The sequence below is a fragment of the Corvus cornix genome, chromosome 4 (genome assembly GCF_000738735.6).
Source record: "Corvus cornix cornix isolate S_Up_H32 chromosome 4, ASM73873v5, whole genome shotgun sequence".
In the NCBI taxonomy this organism is placed as follows: domain Eukaryota; kingdom Metazoa; phylum Chordata; class Aves; order Passeriformes; family Corvidae; genus Corvus; species Corvus cornix.
In genome coordinates, this window is record NC_046334.1 from 15991466 (window position 1) to 16016805 (window position 25340).

General features: G+C 44.9%; 1 protein-coding gene across 4 annotated transcripts in view; it reads right to left on the reverse strand.

The window, feature by feature from the left end:
- The window catches only part of ARHGAP24 (Rho GTPase activating protein 24), a 185071-nt gene that overhangs the window by 53333 nt on the left and 106398 nt on the right, over positions 1-25340 (reverse strand). Inside the window, exon 1 of one of the 4 annotated variants that reach the window (XM_010411962.4) lies at positions 17916-18057. The exons of the other annotated variants lie outside the window; for them this stretch is intronic. The gene's annotated coding sequence lies outside the window, so the exon portion shown is untranslated. Of the gene's footprint in view, positions 1-17915; positions 18058-25340 lie in introns of those variants that run through there. 4 annotated transcript variants of the gene reach the window in all.

Sequence of the window (25340 nt, forward strand, 5' to 3'; positions counted from 1 at the left end):
TAAAAACCAGAAAAAGTCAGTCAGGAATTTAACCATGCCGTGGCTTGCATTTGCAGCTCCGACTTCATTTTTTCAGAGTCCATCTTCTCCTATATGTGCAGCAGAAAAACGTGCAAGCCAGTCTGTGTCTTGGCTTCCTCACCCCCATTTCTGCTTCCATCTAAGTTCAGCTTACAGAAGGCAATTCTGAACATGACATGCCTACGTACTGCTGATGTGATGGGTGTGGAGATGCTTGGCTAAGGACCATTGGCCCCAAAGGCTTGATTCCACTTACGCTCATGGTTTATTTAGCACAAGGCCCAACTATGTTGGCTCTTAAACTGATTGTTTTGTCCTGCATTTAACCCTTATGGTGCACAATACCTAGATTGTATTAGGAAGCCATTCTTAAGGCACCTAGCTGCTACGGCAACAGCTTTTGCAGGAAGTAGATGTTCTCATCTCTCCATAAATCCAGCAGCTCTAATGGCACCTTGTGTTCTTGGTGATACCCCAAGGAAATACTGCAGTGACAACAAGTGAACGAGGCAGCCTGCTGCCTGCCATCAGCACTGCTGTTCCACTGGAGACATCCTTCCTAAACAGAGACCCCGAAAACAAATTAAATAGCCAAGGCTGCCTCACACAGGGATTACTTCTAAAGAGCTGCTGAACAACAGCAGCTCTACTCTGTTCTCAGCACCTGCAAAAGGCATTAGCAACCACCACAACTAGCACAGTGAAAAGGCATGGAGAGGTGCTGAACAACTGGTTGCTGCAGACATGGATTATTAACAAACACAGGCCTTCCAGGTTGCTGAGCACCCCTGGCATATTTTGATAAGAGAGCAGAAAGGCAGCCACTTCTTTTCATGATTCTTCACAGGGGAGCCAGCCTCATGCTGGCACAGCCATAGCAACCCAGACAACAACAGAGCATCAAGGCAGATGAAATCACAGAGACAGAAATGCAAAAACTACCTGAGTGAAGCGTTTTCATTAGTGACTGCCTTGCACCAGAAGGTAGCACCTGAGCCCCTTCCCCTGGAAATGCTTTGGTAGAGCTGAGATGTGAATCAGGACTTTGTTCCTTGAGTCCGTGCTACTTTTCACATAACATCCGCTGTAATCCAAGTGTTGTGATCACACAGGGAGAAGAATATGAGACTTAACTCTCGGCTCTCAGGGTGACAACAACTACCTCTGCATAGCTCTGGCACACAGCTAATTTTTGTAATGTACATGTGGAGCTCCCCTTTACAAGAGGCCTTTGTAACTGGAATGACAACAAAAGCCCATTATGAGAAGGTGAAGACTCTAGCTGCCAGCAGATGCCAAGTTGCTAATGACCCCACAAAGATGAAATCAGAGCCAGGGCTTAACCAGCTAATAGCCTCAGCAGATGCCATTGGGCCTGGCTCTCTTGAAGCAACAGGAGGGGATGCACCAGAAGCAGCCACAGCTCTGCCAGAACGGCAGAAGCCTTTGCATGGCAACAACACTGTCCAGCCAGCCTTACACCCACCCAGGTAGCTGTTCATCCCCTCTGGGGCTGCAAAGATTAAAAGAACACATCAGATTTCTGTTGTCCTTGAAACAGCGATGCTTCATTTTCATTAAACTATCAACTGCTGCTTCAGAAGAAGAGTCAGGAAACAAACCTCTGCTTACCCAAGAAAAATACGAAAGAAAACAAATGGCTCCATCCCAAGCAAAGCCCTCTGCTCTATTGATTACATTTAGCAGCACAAACATGCCTTTTCCCTCAGCCTCTCTCCAGCCTGGTATCAACAGCTTGTCCCAGGATCTGTGAATTAACCCTACATAGGAAGATTCGACCTGTGATGCATGAGAGTATCATGTTTTTATTATTTTTGAAATGCACTGGCAGTCCAGCTAATAAAAAGCAACAGGTTCCCTGAACGAGGCTGTGAGATAGAAGGCAAACACAGTCACTGAGACTCCTCTAACACCCTGCCTAGAAAAGCAGTGTAAGGGGAGACTTGAGGAGAGGCCCTCAGGCTCTGTGTCCCCCTCCCCAAACACATTTGCATGGTAAGCAGACAAAGGGAGAAGGAAAACACGGTTCAGGCAGCTACAGAAATCAGATCTGCTTCTAACTGAACCTGCTCTTAATTGGGGAAGAGGTTGAGAATGCGAAGTCAGTATTTCCTTAACTCACCCCACACCCAGGGAGGGGATTCAGTCTGCTCTGTGTCACTGGGCCCCCTGAGGGACCTCGGCCTTTGCTGCTGTTGTTCATTAAAATCTCAACAAATACCTTCGATCCCCACATAAATCTTTTTTTTTTTTTATATCCATCACAGGCTGTGGCCCAAAGACAACACACATTTTCATATCATCAGGTTTTTTCTGTCATGTGTATAACTCACTTGAGAAAGGAAAAGACACACGTTACACACGTTACACATTTTTCAGCAGTTTACTGTAGACTGGGAAAGCAGTTATTTTCTTTAGCTGCTGCTGTTGTAAATCAAAATGTGCAGATAGGAAAATATTAAGGTATTTATAGCTATGTGAATAAGTGAGTTTGTGGAGTGCTGGCCAAAGAAAGCCAAACAGTCCTTTCACTGACAGAAAATGACAAGCTTTTTGGCTTCCTTGGTAAAACAAAACTGCAAATGCTCATTTCAGAGCAGTAAAAATACACCATAATGCAATATTTAAAGTATTTTGTTCATTTAATGCCATATTTTAATAGCAATCTTTATAATGTTGGAAGCAATATGAGGTTCTTTCAAAAGGAAAAACACCTAACCCATTACTTGTTGAAAACATCTTACAAAATCCACTCATTTTTTTTTTACCTGACCCATTTGGCGAATTCAAAAGCACTTCATGTATGGCTTTAAGTTAACCAAGAATATCAAGCAAGTCTTCCAGCCCTCTTTTACTAGAGCACCAAAGTGGTGGGTAACACAAAATATTTTATCTGGTCTTGTGTGGTCAGGCCAATGCCCAAACCTCCCCATGGCTGCAGGCAGCACCCACAGCCTGAGTGCAGCTCCTCACCACCTGTTCCATTCCTCACTTCCTCTTTGCTCTCCTCCACCTTCACCTGTTTTACTGACTAGAGTAAAACGAGTGTAAACACTTAATCTTTCATTACCACACTGATACCTTGTCCATGGGCACACTGATCACTACCAAGTCGTTTTGATACGATGCCAACACATTACCCGGGACCTAGCTGCCAACTCTGGCATTTTGCTTATTTTATAAGCAAGATGACATTCTGTAATTCTAGAAACAAACCATTAAGATGGGCAATTAAATACATGATACGGGGAATTAAATCTAAGGCACAAAGAGCAGCAGCAATTTCTTTGGTCTGTCACTGTACAGAACCAGACAGATGTGTTTATGTTGTTTGGTTTAGCAGAAGGATCCCAGCAGCGGGAAAGGGAATGGAACCTGACTCCCTGGGCCAGTCTGGGCTGAAGCCCATGAAACGCTGCCCAGTCTCTTGACCTGGGTCAAGCAACTACCTGCCAGCATGAAAGCTGATCTGACTCCTCAATGTTTGCAAATGATCTTTCTGCTCATAATGCAAACAAATGTTTCTGCTGTCCCAGCTTTGAATTCAATGTATACTCAATAGCCAAGCTAAAAACAAAGCCATGATCACTGAGGTGGAAATAATCGCAAATACTGTTTAATATCCCAAACTGGTGCCTTTTGCTAGCTGAGCTCCAAGGGTCAGCACTACCATGATGTTTGTTTGGGAGGCATTTCTTTGGAGGTCACCTGCAGCCACAGGAGCCAAAACTGCAGCACCAGGGCCCTCAATTCCGGCATTCAGATCTGACCCCCAGAGCTCATGCAGGCTATCTACAGCATGGCCCCTTTCCCTCTGCCCTGCCCCATTATCTGCACTTGCCTGCCCAAGGCACCTTTGGGCAGTTAACAGCTTCTACTGGTCTCATTTCTCCTCTCCCTCTCTCCCACCCATTCCCCCACAGGAACGCAGTCCTGTTTTCCTCAGGAATGTTTCTGTCACTCTCCACTACAGGGAGACTGTATCGTAGCCCACAGACGGTATTTACCATATTGCAAAATGTTTATTTTCAACTAATTTATACTTTGTTATTCTTGCAGTCAGCCATCTCTTGCATTTTTCCAAAGTTCTTCGGCTGGGAATGGAAAGCTAGATCCCAAGACTCTAAAACAAGCTTCCACCAGGAAAGGCGTTCTGTGAATTGCTCTTTTAACAAACAGGGAAAGGATTTAAAAGCCAAAGAGAAACACAACAGTGGTGACAGCTCTGACAGAAACCTGCCTGATAATTCCTGCCTGTATTTCAACATCCCCTCAGCCACAACACATAATATAAGCATTCTGTTCTGAGCAGACTCAGTCAATATTAATTAAAGGCACAGGCATTTTAACATAGCCAACAGGCTGCTTTCTCCATCTTTGTGACAAAGGCATCACCTTCTTGCTCCTGCTCTTCCAAAATAATCTCCATCCCCGGGTAAATTTACATCTCAAGGGAGAGTGCAGAAGGTCTCCAAGAACCTCATTAAAGTTCTCCTCTCACTGGGGCAATACAGATGTTTTTATTTGCCAAAAAACAAATGGAGTCCCAAGCCAGGGGCAAACGTCTGCCCCAGGAAAGAGAGAGGCGAGAGCCTGCACTGGCAGGCAGATTCCGCTGTCTGCAATTTGCTTTTGCAAAAGGTTAATCCCTAACGTGTTTCAAGGGGGCAAACACCAACCTGCTGTACATGCGGCTGCATACAATGGAAAGATTTTTATGGCCAAGGACAAAAAGGTCACGTTCACATTTCTCCTGGAAAGCCATGCTGAACAGCAAGCTCCTGAATATGAGCCTCTGTTCACAGCGAAACAAGCACACACTAAGGAATATAAAGCTGCAGGTGCTAGGAAAGTACAATGTACAGATGCTGTAAGGGATCTCGTTTGTCCCAGGCAACCCATCTGTTCCCTGTATTGTGCTATCAAGCTATGAAAAAACTGAGCCATCAACAACTGGATTCAGTAGACATGTGGTTTATAGAACACTAAGGCTTGAAAGGCCTGACAAATAGAAAGAAAAACACATTTTTGTGAATGCTAGAGCAAAGCAGGACATTTGTTGCCTCCAATACCACAAACATTGAAGTTGAGCCTCAGAACAGTTAAGAGTATTTTTTAGATTCCATTCTTTAGATAGCCTAAGGTATGATTATCCTAGGGAAATTCCTCTAGCTCCCAGCAGGACTGGTGAGCTCAATCTTTGCAACTGAACTACACCACGCTATACAACAAAGAGCAGAACAGCAAGACAGGCATTCATGTTATCATTGCTTGCACAACTTTTACACACCTTGAGATCCTGCTTTCTCCAGAGGGACTGGCCTCAGCTGATCCAAATCCCATTTTAGAGTTCCCACTGGGTAACCTCAATGCAGATGAGGCAGGAGTGCTAAGGACAGGGCAGGAGGTGTGAGATGCCACTGCCCTCTCTCTGCACGCACTGTACAGCCAAGCCCCCGAAAATGAGACAACTCAAGAATGAGATGCCAAAGGAGTTACCAAGGACAAGTCCCCCCGCAGACTGCTGTGCTGGGGGAGCTGACCCATGAACAGAACTGCCTTCCTCAGCATCTGGGCTAGAAGCAAAGTCCTTTATGAGCACAGTTGGCTGAACAAACTGGAGGAGTCAGTTCCTTCCAACTCGGCAGTAGCAATGAGGATGGAAAAAAAGCTTACATGCAGTGTAATACCCAAGCCAGCAGAAGGAAGACGGAAAATTGGGATGGAAAAAAATAGAGAATATAATTATCGGAGCAAGGAGTATTTTCCATCCAGATCTAACAAGTTACCACCAAACACTGAATGAGTACTACAGCTCTAATTCCACCTGGCAAGAGACTTGTAAATTCTGCTGAAATGATACAAAATACCATCCCTGCAAATTACTCTGCCACACTCACCTCTTCCCAAGCCTCTGGAGCTCTGCTTTTGGGCAACTGTCCTGACCTTTGGTATAGCCAGGTACAGAGCTGATACAGATGCAGCCATTCCCTCCAAGTTATTCTTCCATGCTTCCTCTCTTAACAGCTCCCATCTCACCAACTACTCTACTCAGATAAAAAGGTTGATAGCTGAACTACAGCACGAGAAAGAAAAGGTGCCACAAATAAACCTTCGGGTCATCTGAAAATTGTCACTGAGAGACAATCAAAATAAATCCCAATTTCTTTCTTGAGTTATATTACCAGCTTTCTCCTCAGAGGTGTGTATCAAAATATCCTGGAACACTACCATATTTCAGTATGTTATTTCCTGTCTATTTACAAGAACAACAGTTTACACGCTAATTCTTTTTCACTTCATCCATTTCTAAATCTGAGCATACCTACTTCTGCTGCATTACAATCTGTCTCATAGCAGGCTTATGTTCAAAAAAGCAATGATTTTTGTGAAGTCTCTGACAAAAGAAGCTGGTATTTTGTACGAAGTATGAGAGTTACATTAATTTTCCTCTGCTGACAACTTTCCAAACTACCACGATTCTATGCCACTGTGATCTGTAACAGCTAGAGCCTACAGAACAAATTTAACACATTCTTGATTTGTTCTAATTCTGATCTTATTTTGGGAAGTCGAGTCGCTTTTTCCTTAACCTTGTGATTCATTTTTGATGGGAAAAACCCCCAAAACACACCCATAAATAATCCAGCCATGTTGTAGGACTTAGTGAAACAATTCTTTCCAAGAAAGAAAAATAATTTCTATTTCTGCTATCTAAAAAATTGAAACTCCAAAACAAGGCTTCTCTTCTGTCAGGAGCACTGGGAATTAATTCATAGCACACAACAACATATACACAGGCTTTTCCAGTACGGACACATTGGAAATTTCTCATCAGGAAGCACTGCTCTGCGCTTCAGCTGGAGGTGCATTATAGCCACAGGTCCCACATGCTCATTCTGAGGAACTGACCAAAGTTGAAATTTCCAATTACAGGTAGGTTTCAGCAGATCCAAGCTTTTGGAAACAGATTCCAGTATATGCTGCAGGGATGTAAACATCTTTGTAAGACAGATCACAGTGCTGGCAAACCCCTTCAACCAGAAATACAACAAACTTCATCAAGTGATATTTATGCTGGGAGAACTTGTAACTTCCAGTATAACTTTTGAAAAAGGGACTTTTCCACCTCACCACGAACACAATGTCCCTTTAACTGCTGCTGTTGCTTTTACTTGCCCAGTACAAAACCAAAGAGCACACGGAGTACCTCTGCTCCTTACTGCTGCTGCTCCTTTCCACTCCCAACCTCTTTTCCAGTTTTCCAGGATAGTGTGGATACGCTGGTTTGGCCCGGCTCAGCCCCACCTTCAGCTACCACCAGACCATATCCGTGCAGCTCTCCAGCACTGGTCCAATGTATGCTTTATTCCCATTAGGGCAGCTCAGACTGCTGCCTAAACAGCCTCGGACAAAGATTACGCTGCCACAGCGGTTTCTGCGCGGAAGAGCCATTTCTTTTTAATGCTTCTCATGTCTGCAGCAGCGTGAAGCTGCTCCACACAGCCCCATGCCCTGTGTGGAAGTGGGCAGGGGGAACAGGATGGGGCTGCCTCCCAGGCAGCTGGCTGCCAGCCACAGGAGAGCAGCCTTTCCTTTGGGGCTGCTGTCTGAGGCTTTTTTAAATCCCACTTTAGAAAAGGCAGCTTTGATTTGTCAGATGTAAAAGTGGCCTGCAAGAGCCACTACGGCAAACTACTGAATTCCACAGGGTTATACAGGTTTAGATATACTTATCTCTTTTATGGTATATGAGTACACAACCACCATCTTCTCCAGATATTAAGTGCCAAGCAATGAATCTAAGGGATTCTTTCACTTCAGTCATGCAATTCAGATGACAGTGTGGTTTCAGCTGCACTAGGAGACTATTTTGAGTGTTCTGAATGTATACAGTATAATTCTACACTCAGAAGTAGCCAAAATACTGATCCAATACTTCAATGAGCTGGTAAGTGCGGAAGTATATGAAATAGCTAGAAAACCCAAAGGGGCATGGAACAAAAGGGATGGACAGCACGGCAGTGATTTTGTTATCATAACACTGGGGTCGATCCTACAGATTACAGAAAAAGAACATGCCTGTCATCTGGTCTTGCAATGCTTGGATCTCAGTGCTGAAAATGCTCAGGTACCCACCACCAACAGGGTGTTATTCAGTAAATTACATTTTCTAGACTAAAGCTACATTTTTATCCGCAAGCCTGTCAGTTCTCCCCGAACTGGAAGCTAACACAGCACCAAAGAAAATTTTAAACAGTGACATCTCAGCATTTCCTCTTCCACATCCACTAATTAATCAGCTATGCAGTCCTGCATCTTGCCTGCTTAAGGCCAAGAAGCCCTTCCTGATCCAGACTTTGGTGTAAATGATTGTTTTAGTTACATTAGTTACAGAAAAAGGAAAAAAGGAATGAGTCTTATCCTTATGTAGGTACTCCACCACTGGGAATACTACCATGAACTCTGAAGACAGGCCATCAGAAATAAAGGCCAGGTCCACTCTGTCCTGACCCTGGTTCCCGGCTGTTTAAGAGAACACACTTTCACTAGTTCATAATAAGGTGCAAGAGAAACGCTGGTTCCATCTGCAACACCGCAGACACAACCCAGGCAGACAACAGGAAAAAGGGATAAGCAGCAGGAGGATTTGTGGGGCTTTCCTCACCCCAAAGAAAGCAAGCTTTTCCAAGCTGGATGAGTTCTCAGACTGAGGTCCCCTGCCTGTATTACCAACTTCTCGCTGTCAAAATTCAGGAAATTTCAAACTTTCCGGTACTTTCAAAATATTCAGTACCTGACAAGCACCCAGCATTTAGCTTGCTAGCGCTGAACTATTTCCTATAGGCTTGACACCCAGTGGAGGAATAGCCAGGTGGGAGGCTCCAGCTTGCAATGCCCGGTTGCAGCAGGGCCTCTTTGGGTGTGCTGCATCATCAAATAACCATGGATGCACAGTCTTACAGCAATCAACAACTCACTTCAGCTCTGTAAGTTTCCTTTAACCAACTAAATCACTCTCACATGCCAAATTTAACAGCAATAACAACAGGAGATAAGGCAGTATCCTTAATGCAAAATCACATCGATTTCTTATATGGAACAACACCTACCAAACTTGTGTCCTGTGAATCAAGAGGCTGAAAGCTTCACCTTGCAGTCTCTTCCCATGCCACAGGTGATACTCTCCCCACTCCAGCCTCCTGCAGTTCAGCTGGCTGACTGGGATGGTCCGTTTGCTAATAAAGTGCTTCCCAGTATTTACATACCCGACGGAGGGCCTGCCCCTCCTCATTTTGTCACTAATTTTGTCTGGGTTTAAATGAGTGCTACCAGCACCTGCTCTTGTTTTAGTTTATATTGTTCTAAGTCACCCCCTGACCTATCACAGTTCTTTGCTGTATCAGTTGGTAATTCTGTATCAGCTCCCCCAATTATAGTGTGTAGGCAAGAATTCCAAACAATTTTAAACGGTAACTGCTGTTTTAACAACTATCCTGTGGCAGCACAGTTCAAGGCCACAGGAATCTCTAGTGTCTCCAGCCTTCCCTGCTTTAAGGAGGCTTTCTTGGGGGCAAGCAGCTCTGCTCTCATTATAGGGACATGCTTTATTCCTGATCTGTTGAGCTGAAATAAAAACGAATTGTGTCGAAGCCTTCTTTCTAGTGTCCCTGTAGAAATAAGGTGATTTATTTTCTAGGAAAAAATATGTGAGCTGCAAACATCAAAGCAATAATAATCTAGAGTTAACTCCTCATCGATTCTCCTTTCACCTAAATCAGCTCATCCAATTTGTTGTTGCGTGACTGCAGTTACAGTTTAATGTGTGCTGGGTAAAAGAAAGCGGTACAACCACTGCCAAGGGCTTCAGGAAATGAAGGTTTTGCTTCCTTGTCCCAGCTGCTCCTGGCTTCTTTGCAACTTTCACAGTCAAGAGCCCATTTTGTACAAAGCCAGTGGCGCTTCAGCTCCCAGTGAAGTGTTTCAGAGCACCAGCAGCAAGGACTGTCTTCCCATGGCACTTCTGCACTGCCACTCTGACATCAACAGCAATAACAACAGGAGATAAGGCTTATTCCCTTCTCTCTCAACAACAGAGCAGCTTGTGCTGTCCCCTCTTGCCCCAGCATTGAGGATGTTCAAATGCAGAATAAAGCCTCAAAGTCCTTACAACATTGTCATTAGAGCCATTCTCCTTTCAGGAAAAAAAAAAACCACCAGGTACTCAAGGGTAAAAAAGAACTTCCACGTGGTGTGGAGCATGGTTGAAGGGACAGACACAACTTTTTCACACAGCTGTGAAAGGACAAAAATGCCCTGTTAAGCCTCCTTCCTTGGTGGTCCTTAAAACTAGGCATCACATTTATATTGTTATCAGTACATATGGTAATTTCTGCTCAAGGTTCTATGTGCTGCCATTTTTCTGATAAAGTAGCCAACAACAACACAGTGGAAATCTCTTTCCCCTTTAACTCAGGACAGAGTGAACAACATCCTTTGATCAAAATGGGACTGAAAGTCATCTTAACACTGCACATTGCCTCTTCCCAAACCTCCAGTTACTGGGCCTGGCACCAGCAGCCTTGAAGAAGGGTCTGTCCCCGACAGCCCGCTCAGTCCGGTCCATGTTTTCACCCGGCACAAAAGGCGACAGCCTGACAAGTGCATTAAAACTTTAAGGCATCCAAAGGCAGCCAGACAGAAACTTCGTGTACAGACCCCCCCAGGGGACTGTTCTTTGATTTAGCTTCCTAAAAATAGCTCTTTAGAGGGGATTGAGGCTTTCAAGGGTTGCTTGTTGCTTTTTAAACCAGTTTTGAAAAGACTCCCTCATCCATAGGCTTTTGTTGCTTTCAGCAACTTACAGGTCAAAAAGCAGAAGATGTACTGACAAAAGAAACCTGACCTACATCTTGCCTCACTCTGCTGGGTTACATCGTTCCTATGCATGCTTATGTAAGAAAGAGAAATGGTGCACACCAAAGAGGGCTCAGGAATCGCAGCCTCTGCTCCTGCCTCTTCACTAGCTTTTCACCCAGCATTGGTGAATTCCTTTAAAATTTTTCTACCGTATTTTCCTCTTTCTGCAAAAAGCAATTAAGAATATTGACTGACCTCACAGGGGAGACACAGTATTTCAGTTAATTAAAGGTTGTAAAGAGTCTTAAGAACACCCAGTGAAAGGCTTTATAGGAATGCGAAGTGCGTCATAAACTCAGAAAATGTACCGGCAGAGACACAAAGGTCATATCTGAAATGAGGTGTGTCAAATAAGCATCCCATTTAAAGAAAAAAAGTTGTAATTTAAATAACTACAACATGGTCTCCCACCACATCTTAAATGAAATTTTACAGGACACTCATGAGAAAGGCAGTAATTTCACATGCTACTCAGTGAGCTGGAAGGAATCTAAATAGATAAATAAGGTGATTTGCAATCAGTGATACCTGTCAGAAACCACTAACTATAAAAGTTAGGGTATTATCTGCTTTAAAAAGGCAGAATGAGGGCCCACACAAGCATAAGCAGAAATGTCTTTCACTACTACTTAATGCTATCTTTAAGTAAAAGCCTCCTTTCAGATTTGGTGTTAAAAGCAGAAATTGGCTCCTTGCAGTACAGAAGCTGAAAGCTACCAGTGCCTGGGTTCTTACAGGGTTGAAGGATAGGATCTCCTGAGTTGCAGGGGAGCAAACAACAGGCAGACAGGGGCAGGAGGTGCATGCAAGGACAGGGGACAGGCTTCTACCACATCCATCTGCTGGGTTAGCTGTAGATTTTGCCCCCAGGGGATTTCACACTGAAGCAAGATCCCATGCCCCGACTTAAAACTTGCCAGCTGCCAGCCGGACCAGCCAGCATCACAAGTCAAGTCACGGATCAGGGCAAATACTTCAGAGGCACTGATGGAATAATTACACAGCAGTGATTGCACCATTTCACAAGTACCCACTGCTGCCTCGGGATCCTTTTGCTAAGCAGAAGGATTCAAATGCAGTCGGGTCCACAACTTAAGCACCTTTAGAGAGGGAGGCCTGTCAGGTGAGGATGACCCTCCCAGGAGACCCTGGGCACTGTGCAGCTGTACTCCTGCTGGAAAGCTGGCCCAAAGAAAGTTTTTGACAGTTCACTTAGGTGCCCTTAAGGTTACCAGAAGCTTATGCAATTCATCATCTTCTCTGCGTCAAATCCCCACACCGTTTTTTTCTTTTCCCTTAAGAGTCCTCTCTATACCACGTGTGAACCTCAGGGTGTTAGGTCAGGCTTTGGAAGGTTGGGAAGGAGTACAGGAGGTACTGATGCACTTGCACAGCTGACCTTCCTGTTTTGCCTGATGAACATCACACTGTTCAGGGTTTTCAAAGCCATTTATAAAGCAGAGAGATCCCACCAGTTGCCTCACGGCCTTTTAGGACCAGACAATAACTGCTTAAGGTAAGAAATTCTTTGGTGAAGGATCTCAGCATCTTCTTTCTATTGCTCCACTGCTTCCATTAGCTTCTTGTGCTCTTAGGCAGTGTCCTACCCCTCACCTCTCCCAGCCACAAAGGCACAGGCTCTACCATATATCAGCGTATGCCAAGGGAAAGGCAAAACAAGATCTGTATTTCCCAGTCTATCCTCCCATCTTTTGGAGGCAGAAAAATGACAAAAGACGAGCCCATGCTCATTTGTTCCCCTCAGGATGTCAGTACTTAAATGCACTGGTTGTGGCCCAAGATTCATTCCTGCCAGTAATGGTCACTGGGTGATCATAGTGTGATCTGGGTAAGGTGTGCACCCTGACTTCTGAAGGAAGAGCACGTGAGGTACAGCTTCCATAGGCTGAAGAAGGGCAGATGATACTGTGATTCAGCACTGAGATTCCTCACCATTACCATGCTGTTTCAGAAAAAAAACCAAAACAAAGAAAAACCACAACTTCTGAGTTGGCTTAAATCTGGCCAATTGACCTTCTATTGCTCCAGGCCTCCTTCTAATGACTGCAAAACTTCCAACCACAGCATTTCTGATTCACTCGTATGTGTCCAAAAAATCCTACTTACAGGCTTTTGCCAGTGGCAACCAAGATGAAAAAGCTATTTGTGGAACTGAGAAAGACAAGATGATATAGAAGAAGGAAATAAAACAACCAGGGCATAATCTAATTCCACAAGAATGAATTCTACTTTCAAACCTACTCAAATTAAGTTTAAATGAAAAAAATATTTCCTGAGAAGACATTTCTCATTTCAAGCAGCCACAGGTCTCCTGATTCTGAGTGCCTGAATAAATATATGGCACATACCACATTTAATAAGGATAGATTTTTCCACTTTATTTTTGACCATTTATTGCAAGCTCCAATTGCACAGCCATCTCTTCCGTATTTTAAGTCACTCTGGGCTTGTATTTTACACCTTCAACCTATCATTTTATTAGTTTTCATGTTAGTAGCACACAGCAATAGAGACGTCCAAAGCCACTAACTCTCCTTTTCCTTTATACTGAAACAAAGATCTCAATGGGAGGACATGAACAAATGGTGCCAAAATACACTATCTCTTTCCTCTGGTAACACAACACCATCAATTGGCTCCCTAACTGGCTGAAGTTTAAAATCCACAGACAAGAATGGTGAATTTTTACTGTTAGAGGAAACATTTGGGGGCTTTGTTCACTTAATATTGGAAACCTAGTACTTCCTCATTACAAATCCAACTCATTTGCAATGGAGATATCCCAGGGGGAGAATAAAGGAAACCAAATGAAGCCTGAAGCAGACTGCAAACAAGGAAGCTGAAACAACTGCTGGATGCTGTTAGCTCTTCCACACATTTTCAGGAAGCACTCCTAGCACACAGACAGATGAGTATTGCCTGTATTTTCCTGCATGAGAATGGTTCAAAGCTGCATTAGGGGACATTCAGACTGGACATGAGGAAGCATTTCTTTACTGAGAAGGTGGTTACACTAAACACTAGAAGAGCCTTCCCAGATACGCGGTTGACGCTTCAAGACTGATGCATTTGGACAATGCCCTTAATAACATACTTTAACTTTTGGTCAAGTGAAGTGGTCAGGCAGTTGGACTGGATGACCATTTGTAGGTCCTTCCAAATGAAAAATTCTGTTCTATTTCTACTCTGTTCTAGCCCATCCCATCTCTAAACATATGACACTTATTTTTCACATTCTTTGCTGCTTCTAGCTGCCCCATTTTTATTTATGACTAAGTGTAAAATGTCGGCTCAGGTATTCTCTGACACTTTTCCCATGCAGAGAAACTGGATTTCTTTAGTTTTGTATACAAAGCTCCCTCTTTACCCTGCTGCCAGATGGGTTGAAAAGTGCACAGGTCCAGGATTTATCTGCATACCTGGAAAAGGGGATGGTTTCAGAGGCATCACAGAGCAGCTCTTGTGACAACCTGAATGACCCCAACATGTTCCTGGTCATTTTGACAGTCTGACACTTTCATCATTAAATATAAAAAACTGCATTATTCACAAAATCTGTTGCCAAGAGAAGGTTATAATTGCTCCGCTCCCAGCAGAAATGAACGCTGAAAACTTACAACTTTTTACATGCATGGTGTTAGCACACTTCATAACTATGGCTTGGAAGAAGAGCTGCAGTCTATGGATAATGTCCAGGTTAAGTAATCTGCTACATCTGACATTCACAGACAGAAAAGTCAGTAACTTCATTTAATTATTAAAATGAGTTTGGTTTTGTATCAGACTTAAGGATGAGCTGGATTCATTAGAAAATGATGTTAAATTAATAAGCCACTTCTACTTGAATTAGCTAACAAAGATCAGGGGGGAAAAAACATCAAAAAGCCCCAGAAAGTTGTTTTTAAACAAATGAGGTAACTGTGATTTATTGCTCTGCATTTAGAGGACATGAGAATGAATTTGACAACTGTTCATGTTTAGTCATAGCTCAGAAACCTGTATTTCTCTGAATGGACATTTAAATGACAATGTCAGTCTGGACTTTACAGTTTCCATTTCAGCTGCATTGCTTCGATTCATAGCCCGCAAGAGATTATCAGGTGCAGAGCTTATGTGCAATCCATCACTTCCCAGCTGGGACAATAAAGACAGAAAGATACTCCACCTCCTTCAAATGAGATTTCTGCCCTGTCTCAGAACCTGCACAGACACTAAAGTACAAGTGTGACCCCATTTAGGAAAGAGAAGGCCAGAGGCCGCAGCAGGTCATCCTGCAGAGCAGAGGAAGGGAGCTCTACAACATCCATGAGCAGCTCAAGAATCAGGGTGCTACAATACACCCTTCAGGGCCACCTTCTCTGACTGATCTCAGGGCATGATGCATGACCAGCAGCACAGCATCTCACCCACTGACCTAATTAAAAGGCTTAACGGTGTGGGGGAAGAGAGAAGAGGGGTTTTATATCCAAATATTGTGTAAACACGTGCTCACTTCTTAAGAGTTCTCAGAAGCATTGCAACTCCCTTCCCCTTATCTCTCATATTTGCATAACCAAAAACCAACTCTCCTGCTGCTACTTTGAGCTGTCCTCAAGCAGGGTAGTGGACAGCATCTGCAGGCAGTTGAGAAAAACTGCAGTACCTCTGAGGTGATGGCATTTGTCTTTTGCTTTGAGGGCCACGTGTCTTTCCAACACAGAGGTACCAGAGTACCGAAATTAGATGATGAAGGTACTCACACAGAGTGTCCCCTGTACCAGGCTGATTCCAGCACATGCCAGACAGGAACTGCACTGTTTACCTAGAAGGTATCAGGACTGTACTGTGAACAAGTATCCTCGGTGCAAACACAAACACTACAACATGACAGTGAGTATTTCTAGAAATGGTTTGTGTGGTACCTGCCCACAAAACACTCAGGATACCAGGAGGAGTAGTCAGGAAGACACAACACTGATGAAAACATACCCAGTCAACCTTCCCAGCAGTTGGTAAGTTGTGCACTTGATCACCATAAGCAAACACGGAGCTTTCATCTATGCTGACATGTACAGCACATCCCAGAGAAGTGACCTAACACTAAAACATTTGTCACTGAAGTTTTAGTAAAATCTCATGCACCTCTACTTTCTGCCAGAAGAAAACCCAATTAATTCATCTTAATTACTCTGAAACTATGACAAGTTCTAGACCATACAGACTCAGTTTACTGAATTCAGGCCATGGAGTAACTGACTTTTCATTCTACTTGCCTTGGTTTTAGTAACTAGTGCTGATGACTATTTCTGGAGGATAAAAACCTGGGCTGGCCAGAACCAATGAAAACAAAACAGGGTATTTAAATCTTAATCTTGGAATTATTTCTTTTAGACAAGAACCAAAACATTAACTATTTCATCTCACATGAGCATGATTGATTATTAGCTAATTATTTGATCTCAGTTCATGCAAACATAAGCCAACACATGCTATAGCTACTCTGCTTGCACCATCTGCACTGTTAACGTACAAATGCACAGATCTAGCAGGAGTACACTGACAACCCCATCATAGAAATGCCACTTCACCTGTCTTTTCAAATGTACCTTAAGCACAGCTAGGGCAGAGAACGTGACCACAGCAGCACAGATCACTTTAGTAATGCACATTTCTACTACACAGAGAAGGCTGCGACAGCAGCTCAGCATGCTGAAAACCTAGCAGGATCTCTAAAACACAGAGTTCATGGGAATTCAGCGGTTCCCCTTCCTTGTTTTTTCTACCAAGTAACTCAAGGGAGGCAGCACATCGTGCTATTTTAAGATAATGGTATCATTAAGGGTGAAACACATGTAGTTATTTTAAAACACAGCAATGCAGCTCAACTGCATCAAGGCTCACTCCGAAGCCTGGGTCTTACTCTGAAGCAAGGAATTCGCGCTTGCACAGCCGAGTTGAAACAAAAGGGTGCAAATGCGAGACAGCAAAGCACTGCCCCGCTCCCCACGGCACTTTACACACGCACAACTTTCCCTGCCGAGCCCAGCTGCAGCTCCAGCACCGCGCGAAAGCGGGGCGCTCCCGCATCCCAGCAGGCCGGGATCCTCCTTCTTACGGCACGCTGGCAGAGGCTGTGACACAGCACCAGCTCTTGAAAGCGGCCAGGAGGCGGGCGGGATGCAGCCGGCGGCTCATCCCGCCGGCGGTGACACGGCAAAGCTGCCGTCCCTCCGGGACAGGGGCGCCGCGGAGCCTCCCCGCGCTCACCTGGCACCGGCGCTCGCCGGCGGCCGAGCCCGAGCAGCCCCGGGAGCCGCGGCCGGGCGCGCCTGCCCGCCCGCTGGCGCCCGTCCCGCCCGTGACTCCACCGCCCAGGAATGGCAACCACCGCGCCCAGGAGCGGTCCCTGAGCCCCCCGGGACCGGCTGCCCGCGCCGGGGACCGACCGCCCGCGCCGGGGACCGACCGCCCGCGCCGGGGACCGACCTGCGGGGAGCGCCGCGGCCGAGGCGGGGTCCGGCGGGCCGGGCGTCAGCGGCGCCGGGGGCCGCACGCACTCGGACACGCTCCGCTCCAGCCCCTCCGGCCGCTCGGAGCGACCCCCGGCCGGCCGCGTCCTCTGCCTACTGCAGCTCCTACTTGTTCCCGGCTACTCACCCAGGCACTGCCACGGCCGGGCTTCCACCAGAGCACGACGCCTTCCGCTCGGGAAACTTATCTCTCTCCCGCTACTACCATTTGCTAACTTGCCTAAAGATCCTGCAAAATCCCAGAAAAGGCTAGGAAACGAGAAGAGACGACTTAAGAGCTGACGGTCAGGACAGGAATTTATGGAATGAAATCTTTAAGGGCAGGAGCAGATAGAGCCAGCCAGCTAACGCTTTCATGCCCTGACTCTGGCCAGCAGCTTCATTTCGTGGGCAGACCAAGGCTTAGGAGATGATTTAAAGTACCTGCTCCTGGCGTGTTCCCCTGTGCATCAGCCGGAGTCCCCAGCGTAGCCAGCACGCTGCCGTGCCTCGTCCTTCTGCCTTTTCCAGCAGACCCCTCACGATCACGGTGTCACGGTTCCCCAGGCCTTACAATCAAGCAGTTTGTTGTAAGGGAACTAAAAATAGCACTGAATTTTTCACTGGAGCACTTGCCTGAGTGAAGATAGTGCCAGTCAGCCCATGCATTAGTGAGCCGTACGGACCTTTAATACAGCCCAGATCCCTGGAAATAAGGCCATCGACATTTTTCAAAAGATGTTTTTTTCCTCTCTTTTTTTTTGAAAATAAATCTTTCTGACCACTAAAAGACGAACTGAGTGGGGTTGTTTTAAGAATATCCTCGGGAAAGAGTGAGTCACTTAAGCTGCTTTTATGATAAAAGATCCCTGGAGGAACTCTATCTCCTTAGTCTCTGAGCTGTTCAGAGATCCATATGTCCCCCTGCAAATCAAAGTTTAGAAAAACTATCGGGTTTTTCCGCTTTGTGTTGCTTGTTTTTAATAGTATGAGCACCTGCTTCCACTGTGGAGTTAGGACTAGCACGGGAAACAGAGCAGGATTTTATCCTGGCTAACACCTCAAGAGGATTGCTAACAGAAGCGTATGTCTTGCAGGGCAGTGAAAAAGGTCTGCAAAAAAGTGTACAAAATGGCCTGTAAGGGAAGTTCATGGCACAGGATGACAAGTCCAGAAAAAAATTGTCCGGAGGAATTATTTTTTGCAAAGCTTTTCATTGCTGTGTCCTGAAAACATGAAATCACTAAAGACCAAAGTTGCAGGAGATGTCATTCAAGACAAAGATGCTAGAGCTGCTGCCAATATCTGCGCTGGAATGGCAGATGCAGATTTGAACGTAAAACTTCCAGTCAGTGGATGCCAGACTCACACACATTCACACTGTGGCACACAAAGAAATGGGAAGGTACAGGTGATAGCTGGAAGCAGCCACTTGTGGCATTCCAAAAGGCTGGTAAAGCCACAGTGATTCTCCTGCTAGTTGCTCCCAGCTGTGAAGTGTGCCTGACAACAAGCCAGGATTGTCTGAACCACAGAAAGTTAAGTCTCATTAAGATACATGTATTTCAAAGGAAGATTTTAGGGTAGAAGTAAACACTAAAAAATTGGAGACTTACTGAGAATATCAGAGGAGAGATGCTGGGTTTTGTTTCACTGACTTTCATAGGAAGAAGTTGAAAAGACTGTTAATGCAAAATTGTCTCCCACACTTGTTTCCCCTTGTAAGTCTTCGAGCATTCCTTCAAGATTTTATTTGTTCTGCAGTCGAATTCCAATATTTTTGCCCTTGTGAAAGGGCTGGCAAATTCCTTCTGCTCCTTTCTATTGCTGACCAAACATGCTGGAAGGCATCATGTAACATCCACGTAGCAGCAGAGGTAGCCACAAGCATAACAGCGTCTTCATTCCTGCTCCACTCCCCAGCTATTATTTATAGAGAGAAAGAGCATTAACGGAGCACAACGTTCTCACCAATTTAGTCTCACTTCACCATCTGTTACTTCCCATGAGTTGATCCTAATGAGAAACTACTTCAAAACACATTTGAGGACCAGCTGCACCCAGTGAAGTCACCACAGGAGAGAAATAGGGCCCTCCTAACACATCATATTCCAATGCTACAAAGCATCTCCTTCCCTACCAAAAATCCATGGGAACACTGTTGGTAATATGAACACAGCCCTAGGTCACAGCCTCTTGCAGTCATGTTGAGCAAGTATCACACTCAATATTGTTTTTCTGAATAATTCACAATTCTACCCAGTTAGAAGGGCAATGAGAGAGCTACAGACATCATCCATCCCCCAGGTCTGAGCAGCCTGCTTTCTGCAGCTGCTTCTCCTCCAGTGAGTTCATGGAATGATCACAGAAATTGGAATCTCCCCAAGAGTGACAATTACTGCCTCACCTTTTCCATGCAATTCCTTGTAAAAAGGGAGTCTCCATCTTCGTAGCTACCCTTTAAATACTGGAACATGGTGATACACGGCCTCCCCTAAGCCTCATTTTCTCAGTGCTGAACAAACCCAGCTCTCTCAGCCTTTCCTCATACGGCAGCCTTCCCAGTCCTTTGATCATCTTTGTGGCCCTTCTCTGGACTCCCTCCAGCTTGTCTATATATTTTTGTATTGCGGGGACCAAAACTGCACACAGTATTCCAGGTGTGGCCTGCAACGAGCAATGGCCTGGACAAGCAGTAAGTAGAACAGGATTATGATTCTTTATCTCTGCTGGTGGTGCCCTTGTTGGTGTATCCCACCATCCTGTTGGATCTCTACCACAGCAGCACTGTTTGCTCATATTGAGCTTGTTGTCCACCAGGATACCTAGGGCCCTTTCCACAGAGCTGCTTCCAGCCAGGCAGATCGCATACAGCCCGTGCTTCACCCCCAGATTATTTTTTTCTGAGGTGTCCAAGGTGCAGGACTGTACACTTGTCCTTGTTGAGCTTCATAAGGTTCAAGTAGTCCACTCTTCCAGCCTATCCAGGTCTTCCTGCAGGGTGGGTCTCCCTTCTGAAGTGTCCCCTTCCCCACTCAGTTTGGAATCATTGGCAAACCTCATCAGGGTGCCCTTGGTCCCATCACCCAGATCACCTGTGAGGATATTAAACAGTGTTGGGCCCAATATCGATCCCTGGGGGACCCTGCTTGTGACAGGTCACCAGCCTGAAGAGGAGCTGTTTGCCAGCACCCCCTGGGTGCTCCCTGCCAGCCAGTTCCTCACCACTGCACAGACCATGTGTCTGTCCATAATGTGTCCTTTTCCCGAGGAGGAGGCTTGTGGGAAACCATATGGAAATCCCTGGAGAATCCAGGTAAACACTGTGCACCGCCTGCCCCACTTGAACCAAGCACTTCCTTTGCCACAGAAGGTGATCAGCTCTGTCAAGCACGATTTGCCCTTGGTGAATCCGTGATGGCTTTTCCCAATCACCTGTTTCATTTATCTTGTGATAGCTCCCAGGTGGATTCCTTTGGTAACTTTCCCAGGAGCTGAAGTATTACCAATAGGCCAGAATCTCCTGGATCCTCCTTTGAGCTCTTCTTGTAGATGCGGGTGACTTTAGCCTTCTTGTAGCCTTCTCTGATGTCCCCTGATCTCCATGACTTCTCAAAGATTATGGAGAGCAGACTCACAGTGAAACCATCCAGCTCTCTCAACACCCTCAAATGGGTATTGTCAAGACCCATTGATCTGAGGGGTCAAGCTCCTGAAGCAGTTCACAGACCAGCTCTTCCTCCCCTGACAGAGGTGGGTTTCTGTTTCCACCAACCTGGATTGTTGTTCCCAAAGCCTGGGACCCGGCAGTGCTGGTGAGATGGAGGTGAAGAAAGTGTTGGGAACCTTTCAGTGTTGTTGGTGAGTAATTCACCTCTCCTGTTTAACAGCGAGCCAGTGATGTAAGTATTCAACAGTCAGCCACTCTCCAAAGAGTCAGATGCTGGCTGACACCATGCATGGAAAGACGAGTGGAAATACTGGACCACAGCTGCCAAAATTTAGAGTTCACCACTGAACTCACAACAAGATTGCTACTGCCAAGGCCCTGCAGACAGCTGAACCACATCACAGCAAGTATGCACCATTTTTCATTTGAATTGCTGATGTTAGACCTCTCTGTCCTCTTGAGAAAATTCCTTCTGAACATCCACCCAAATCAGAGTATGCTGGTCCCATACAGTGGTGGGAGAGACTACAAGATGAATTTGGTTGGAAGCCAGCCTGTAAGACTACTGCGTATTTTGGTCAAAAGCACATGAGGAAGAACAACAGCCACAGCCTGGGCCCAAGGATACCCTGGAAAACTGATGGTTTTTTAACTGCTTGAGACAAAATTCCGAAGCTTTGTGCTATAGGATTCCTTATTACAAATCAGGTTTAGCCTTAATCCTCTCTGTTACTGTACCTAAGTGAATCAGCTGGGCTTGGGAGTGCACTGAAGAAAGCCAAGGAAACCCAAGCTGTGCCACAAGCCTGCTGAGTGCCTGGGTCCACTTGCTCTGCCCAAGGCTCAAAGGAGCAGACTGAATGCAAGTGATCACTGCTTAGGTAAGCCACTGCTCCCAGTAAAAACTGTGCTAGAAATAACCTCCTACCTTTCCTGCAATTCATAAAAAAGGCAAGAAATCTCCTTCTGTTGCCTTTGTTGCCTTACACTTCTGTTCTCCATGGCACCAGGGAATATTTAGAGCAGTATTTTGTAAACAGCACGTGTTCCAGTGGCTGGCGCAGCACTGGCCACAGCACTGTGGGGCTGCGTTCCTCAAATTTTTGGACACTGGTGGACACCAGGGCTGCCTGGGCAGGGAGCAGCTGTGTGTGTAGGTGGGCAGGGAACAATGGGAGGGACAGCAAGATGGGAAACACAGCAACTTTGCTGCCTGCAAAAATCATGGTCCTGACTGCAGCTCCCTGCATCCATACTGTTCAACAAGTTTTCCTTTTGTGCCAGCTGGCTGAGGTAAAGGGAACTGTTTTGCCAGATATTTTGCTTTCTTCTCTAGTGCCATCACCAGCAATAACTTAAATGTCTTAACCGATGAAACCAACTGCTTAGTGATTTCTGCTCTACCTCTAAGGTTTGGGATCCACCACTTAAAATACTTGCTTCACATCCCACTGAAAAGATTCTTCCTTATTGCTGGAGAGACTGTAACTTTGCAGACTGGGATAATTTTTAATACTTCATGTGACATCAGAACAAAATCCTTTTCTTCACAGTGTGTGCTTAAATGGGATTTCAGCCTCCTCTTCACTTTTAGTACTTTATGACAGGAACGTTTTCAGAGGTGCCAGCTGGACTACACCCATGTAAAATGGGAATAACACCCAGAAATGGGAATTAAGGATCATATGCTAACGTAAATTTAGCTGTAGAGCATACTCCTTGTGTTTTATAACATATGTTTAACAATATGACCACAAATGTACTAAAGAAGGAGGTACGGAGGAAGACAGCTATGCAGTGTAGATACTCGCAGAACAGTACAAGGGGAATCTTTAAAGTACCCATAAATCCCCAACTGCTTGGGGAATTCAGTGTGACAAGAACACTTCGGGTTCTTTGTTAAAAGATCCTAGAAAATGTGAGGATGGCTAGATTTGGATCTGCCCTCCACTTTATCAGCAAGTCTCTTACTGTCAAAAAAATAATCTCTGCTGAAAGCAAAGCTGTCAGCTTGTCCCTCAGCATTACTAAAGGCAGCATTACAGTGATAGGCATTACTAGACATTCCTAGGAGAAGCTGAACTGTTCTTTCAGTTACTCTGCTGGATGAAATTGCTGTACACATTTCATGGACAGGTGAAAAGTCAGTCACACGCACAACCATAACAGCAAAGAGGACGTTACAATCACAGAAATTATTTCCTCTGTGATACAGATGCACCATCTGGTTTTGCATATTCCAGCACAAGAATAAATCTTCCAGAGTGCTTTCCTTCCAACTTCACTGCAGTCCAAATCCAGTTCAGCTGATATGTAAGAAATGAGTCTTTCTCCATATGTTTGTGCGTGTGGGCTTTGAATTGGTTATATTCGTGCAGCCCTTAGGGATGCCCAGATAACTCTGAATATCATGCTGAGATCTTCTCATGGAAGCTTCTGTCAGCTGTACCATGCAAAGGGCTCTCAGCTGCACACTATTTAACTTGCCCAATTACATTTTTGGCTGCTGTTCTGTCTTGCAGCTTAGAGAAACCCTCTCCAAGAGCTAGGTCACAGGAGGAAATTGCCAAAATATGCAATTTTTCAAAGAACTTACTCCTAAGGGGAATGGGAGATATGAGAAACATTACAGCAGGTCTGGAAGAAAACATTAGGAAAAAAAATATTGTGAAATTGTAATCCATAAAGACAACATCTTTTCTATCTTCCCCTTATATCTGGTTGTTACATTCAAAATGAACAGGTTCATAAACACAGATGCATCCACAAATTGCCCTTCAGATATTAACTCCCTTTCAGTTTTGATGCTGGGAAAGTATGGCGTTTGTGTGATGCATCTGTCTACTTGACATAAGCAAACACCAGCTGTTATTTCCTTGGTTTAAGAAAAGAAGGAGTAAATAAAAATTTATTAATTAAACATGGAATTCAGAAAGCTCAGATGTGGATTCAAAACTTATTACACAATCATGTCAACTTTGAGTCAAGGAGAGCACATGGGACCTGTGTCTCCCTCTTGATCACAGTGAAATGCTGGTGACAGCAATGCCTTGGTTTCAAATCCAGAGAGGAAGTCAGAATATAAGCAGAGGTTCTGAAGATGAACATGGTTTTGAGATTTGACCATGGAAAACAACTCTCTAGGTGAGCCAGAAAAGCACATTATTTGCTCTTATATGGCAAACAAAACATCTCAAACTCTTCGCCTTTGAGAAACAGACAGCATGTCCTCTGGACTTGTTTCCCAGCAATTTTTCCACCAGCTCAGTGACACATGCACCAGGGTGGTACAGTTCATCTGCAATACCACAGTTATGAATCCAGCTCTTCAAAATTGTTCCCTCCTGGGTCATCAGTTCAAACACATCTCTAGTCTGAGATGATTGAAACTTGTCATAGCCTGACACCTGTAAATCAGCTCCAATGAAATGAGACTCTGGCTTCACTCCCATTGCTGCTGGAGAAGCATCATGATAAAAATTACTGTAATCAGTAGCACCTCTGATATCCAGCTCAATAAAAGAGGCTTTGTCTTTAGAGATCATCTGTGGGACCTTCAAAGATCCTACAAAAAACTGACTTATGGCTGATTTATAAAATAGTAATAATACACAAATCACACATACGGACTCCAGCAGTTTTCCTAAATTACAGCATCAATGCCATGAGAGACCTGTCTCATCCTGTGTAACCTGGGCTCTTCAGGAGATCACAGTTCCTTTCCCATTAGGGCACAGCATATTACAAGCTTATGTTTATTCCAAAGATTCTGGGAGAGGATAGCAAGGACAGGGCAAGAATTAGCTGTGCACCACCATTTCACAAACACACAGAGAGGCACGTCAGCTACAATTTGTCAGCTAGGATCAGTATATTATTCCAAACACACAGATTCAACAGCAAGCTGAAAGGTAAGGATAAGCTTCTGTGCTTTGCATTGCTCTAACTTTGAGAAAGGGCCAAGGGAAAGCACAGGAAGAAGGCAGAAATCTTGCTTCTGTCCACAGAGGCTTTTGTGCAGTTCATAAGCTGAGACAAAAGAAGAGTAGAGAACACTCATTTTCCAAATCCCACTTAGGTAAGTCCTGAAATAATAAATGTCTATTAGGTATAACTGTTGTCTTCTGGGACCAAGGCAAGAGAATAGTTTTTCCTATGGCTAATGCTAATACAATTTATATGAGAAAGCAGTTACATGA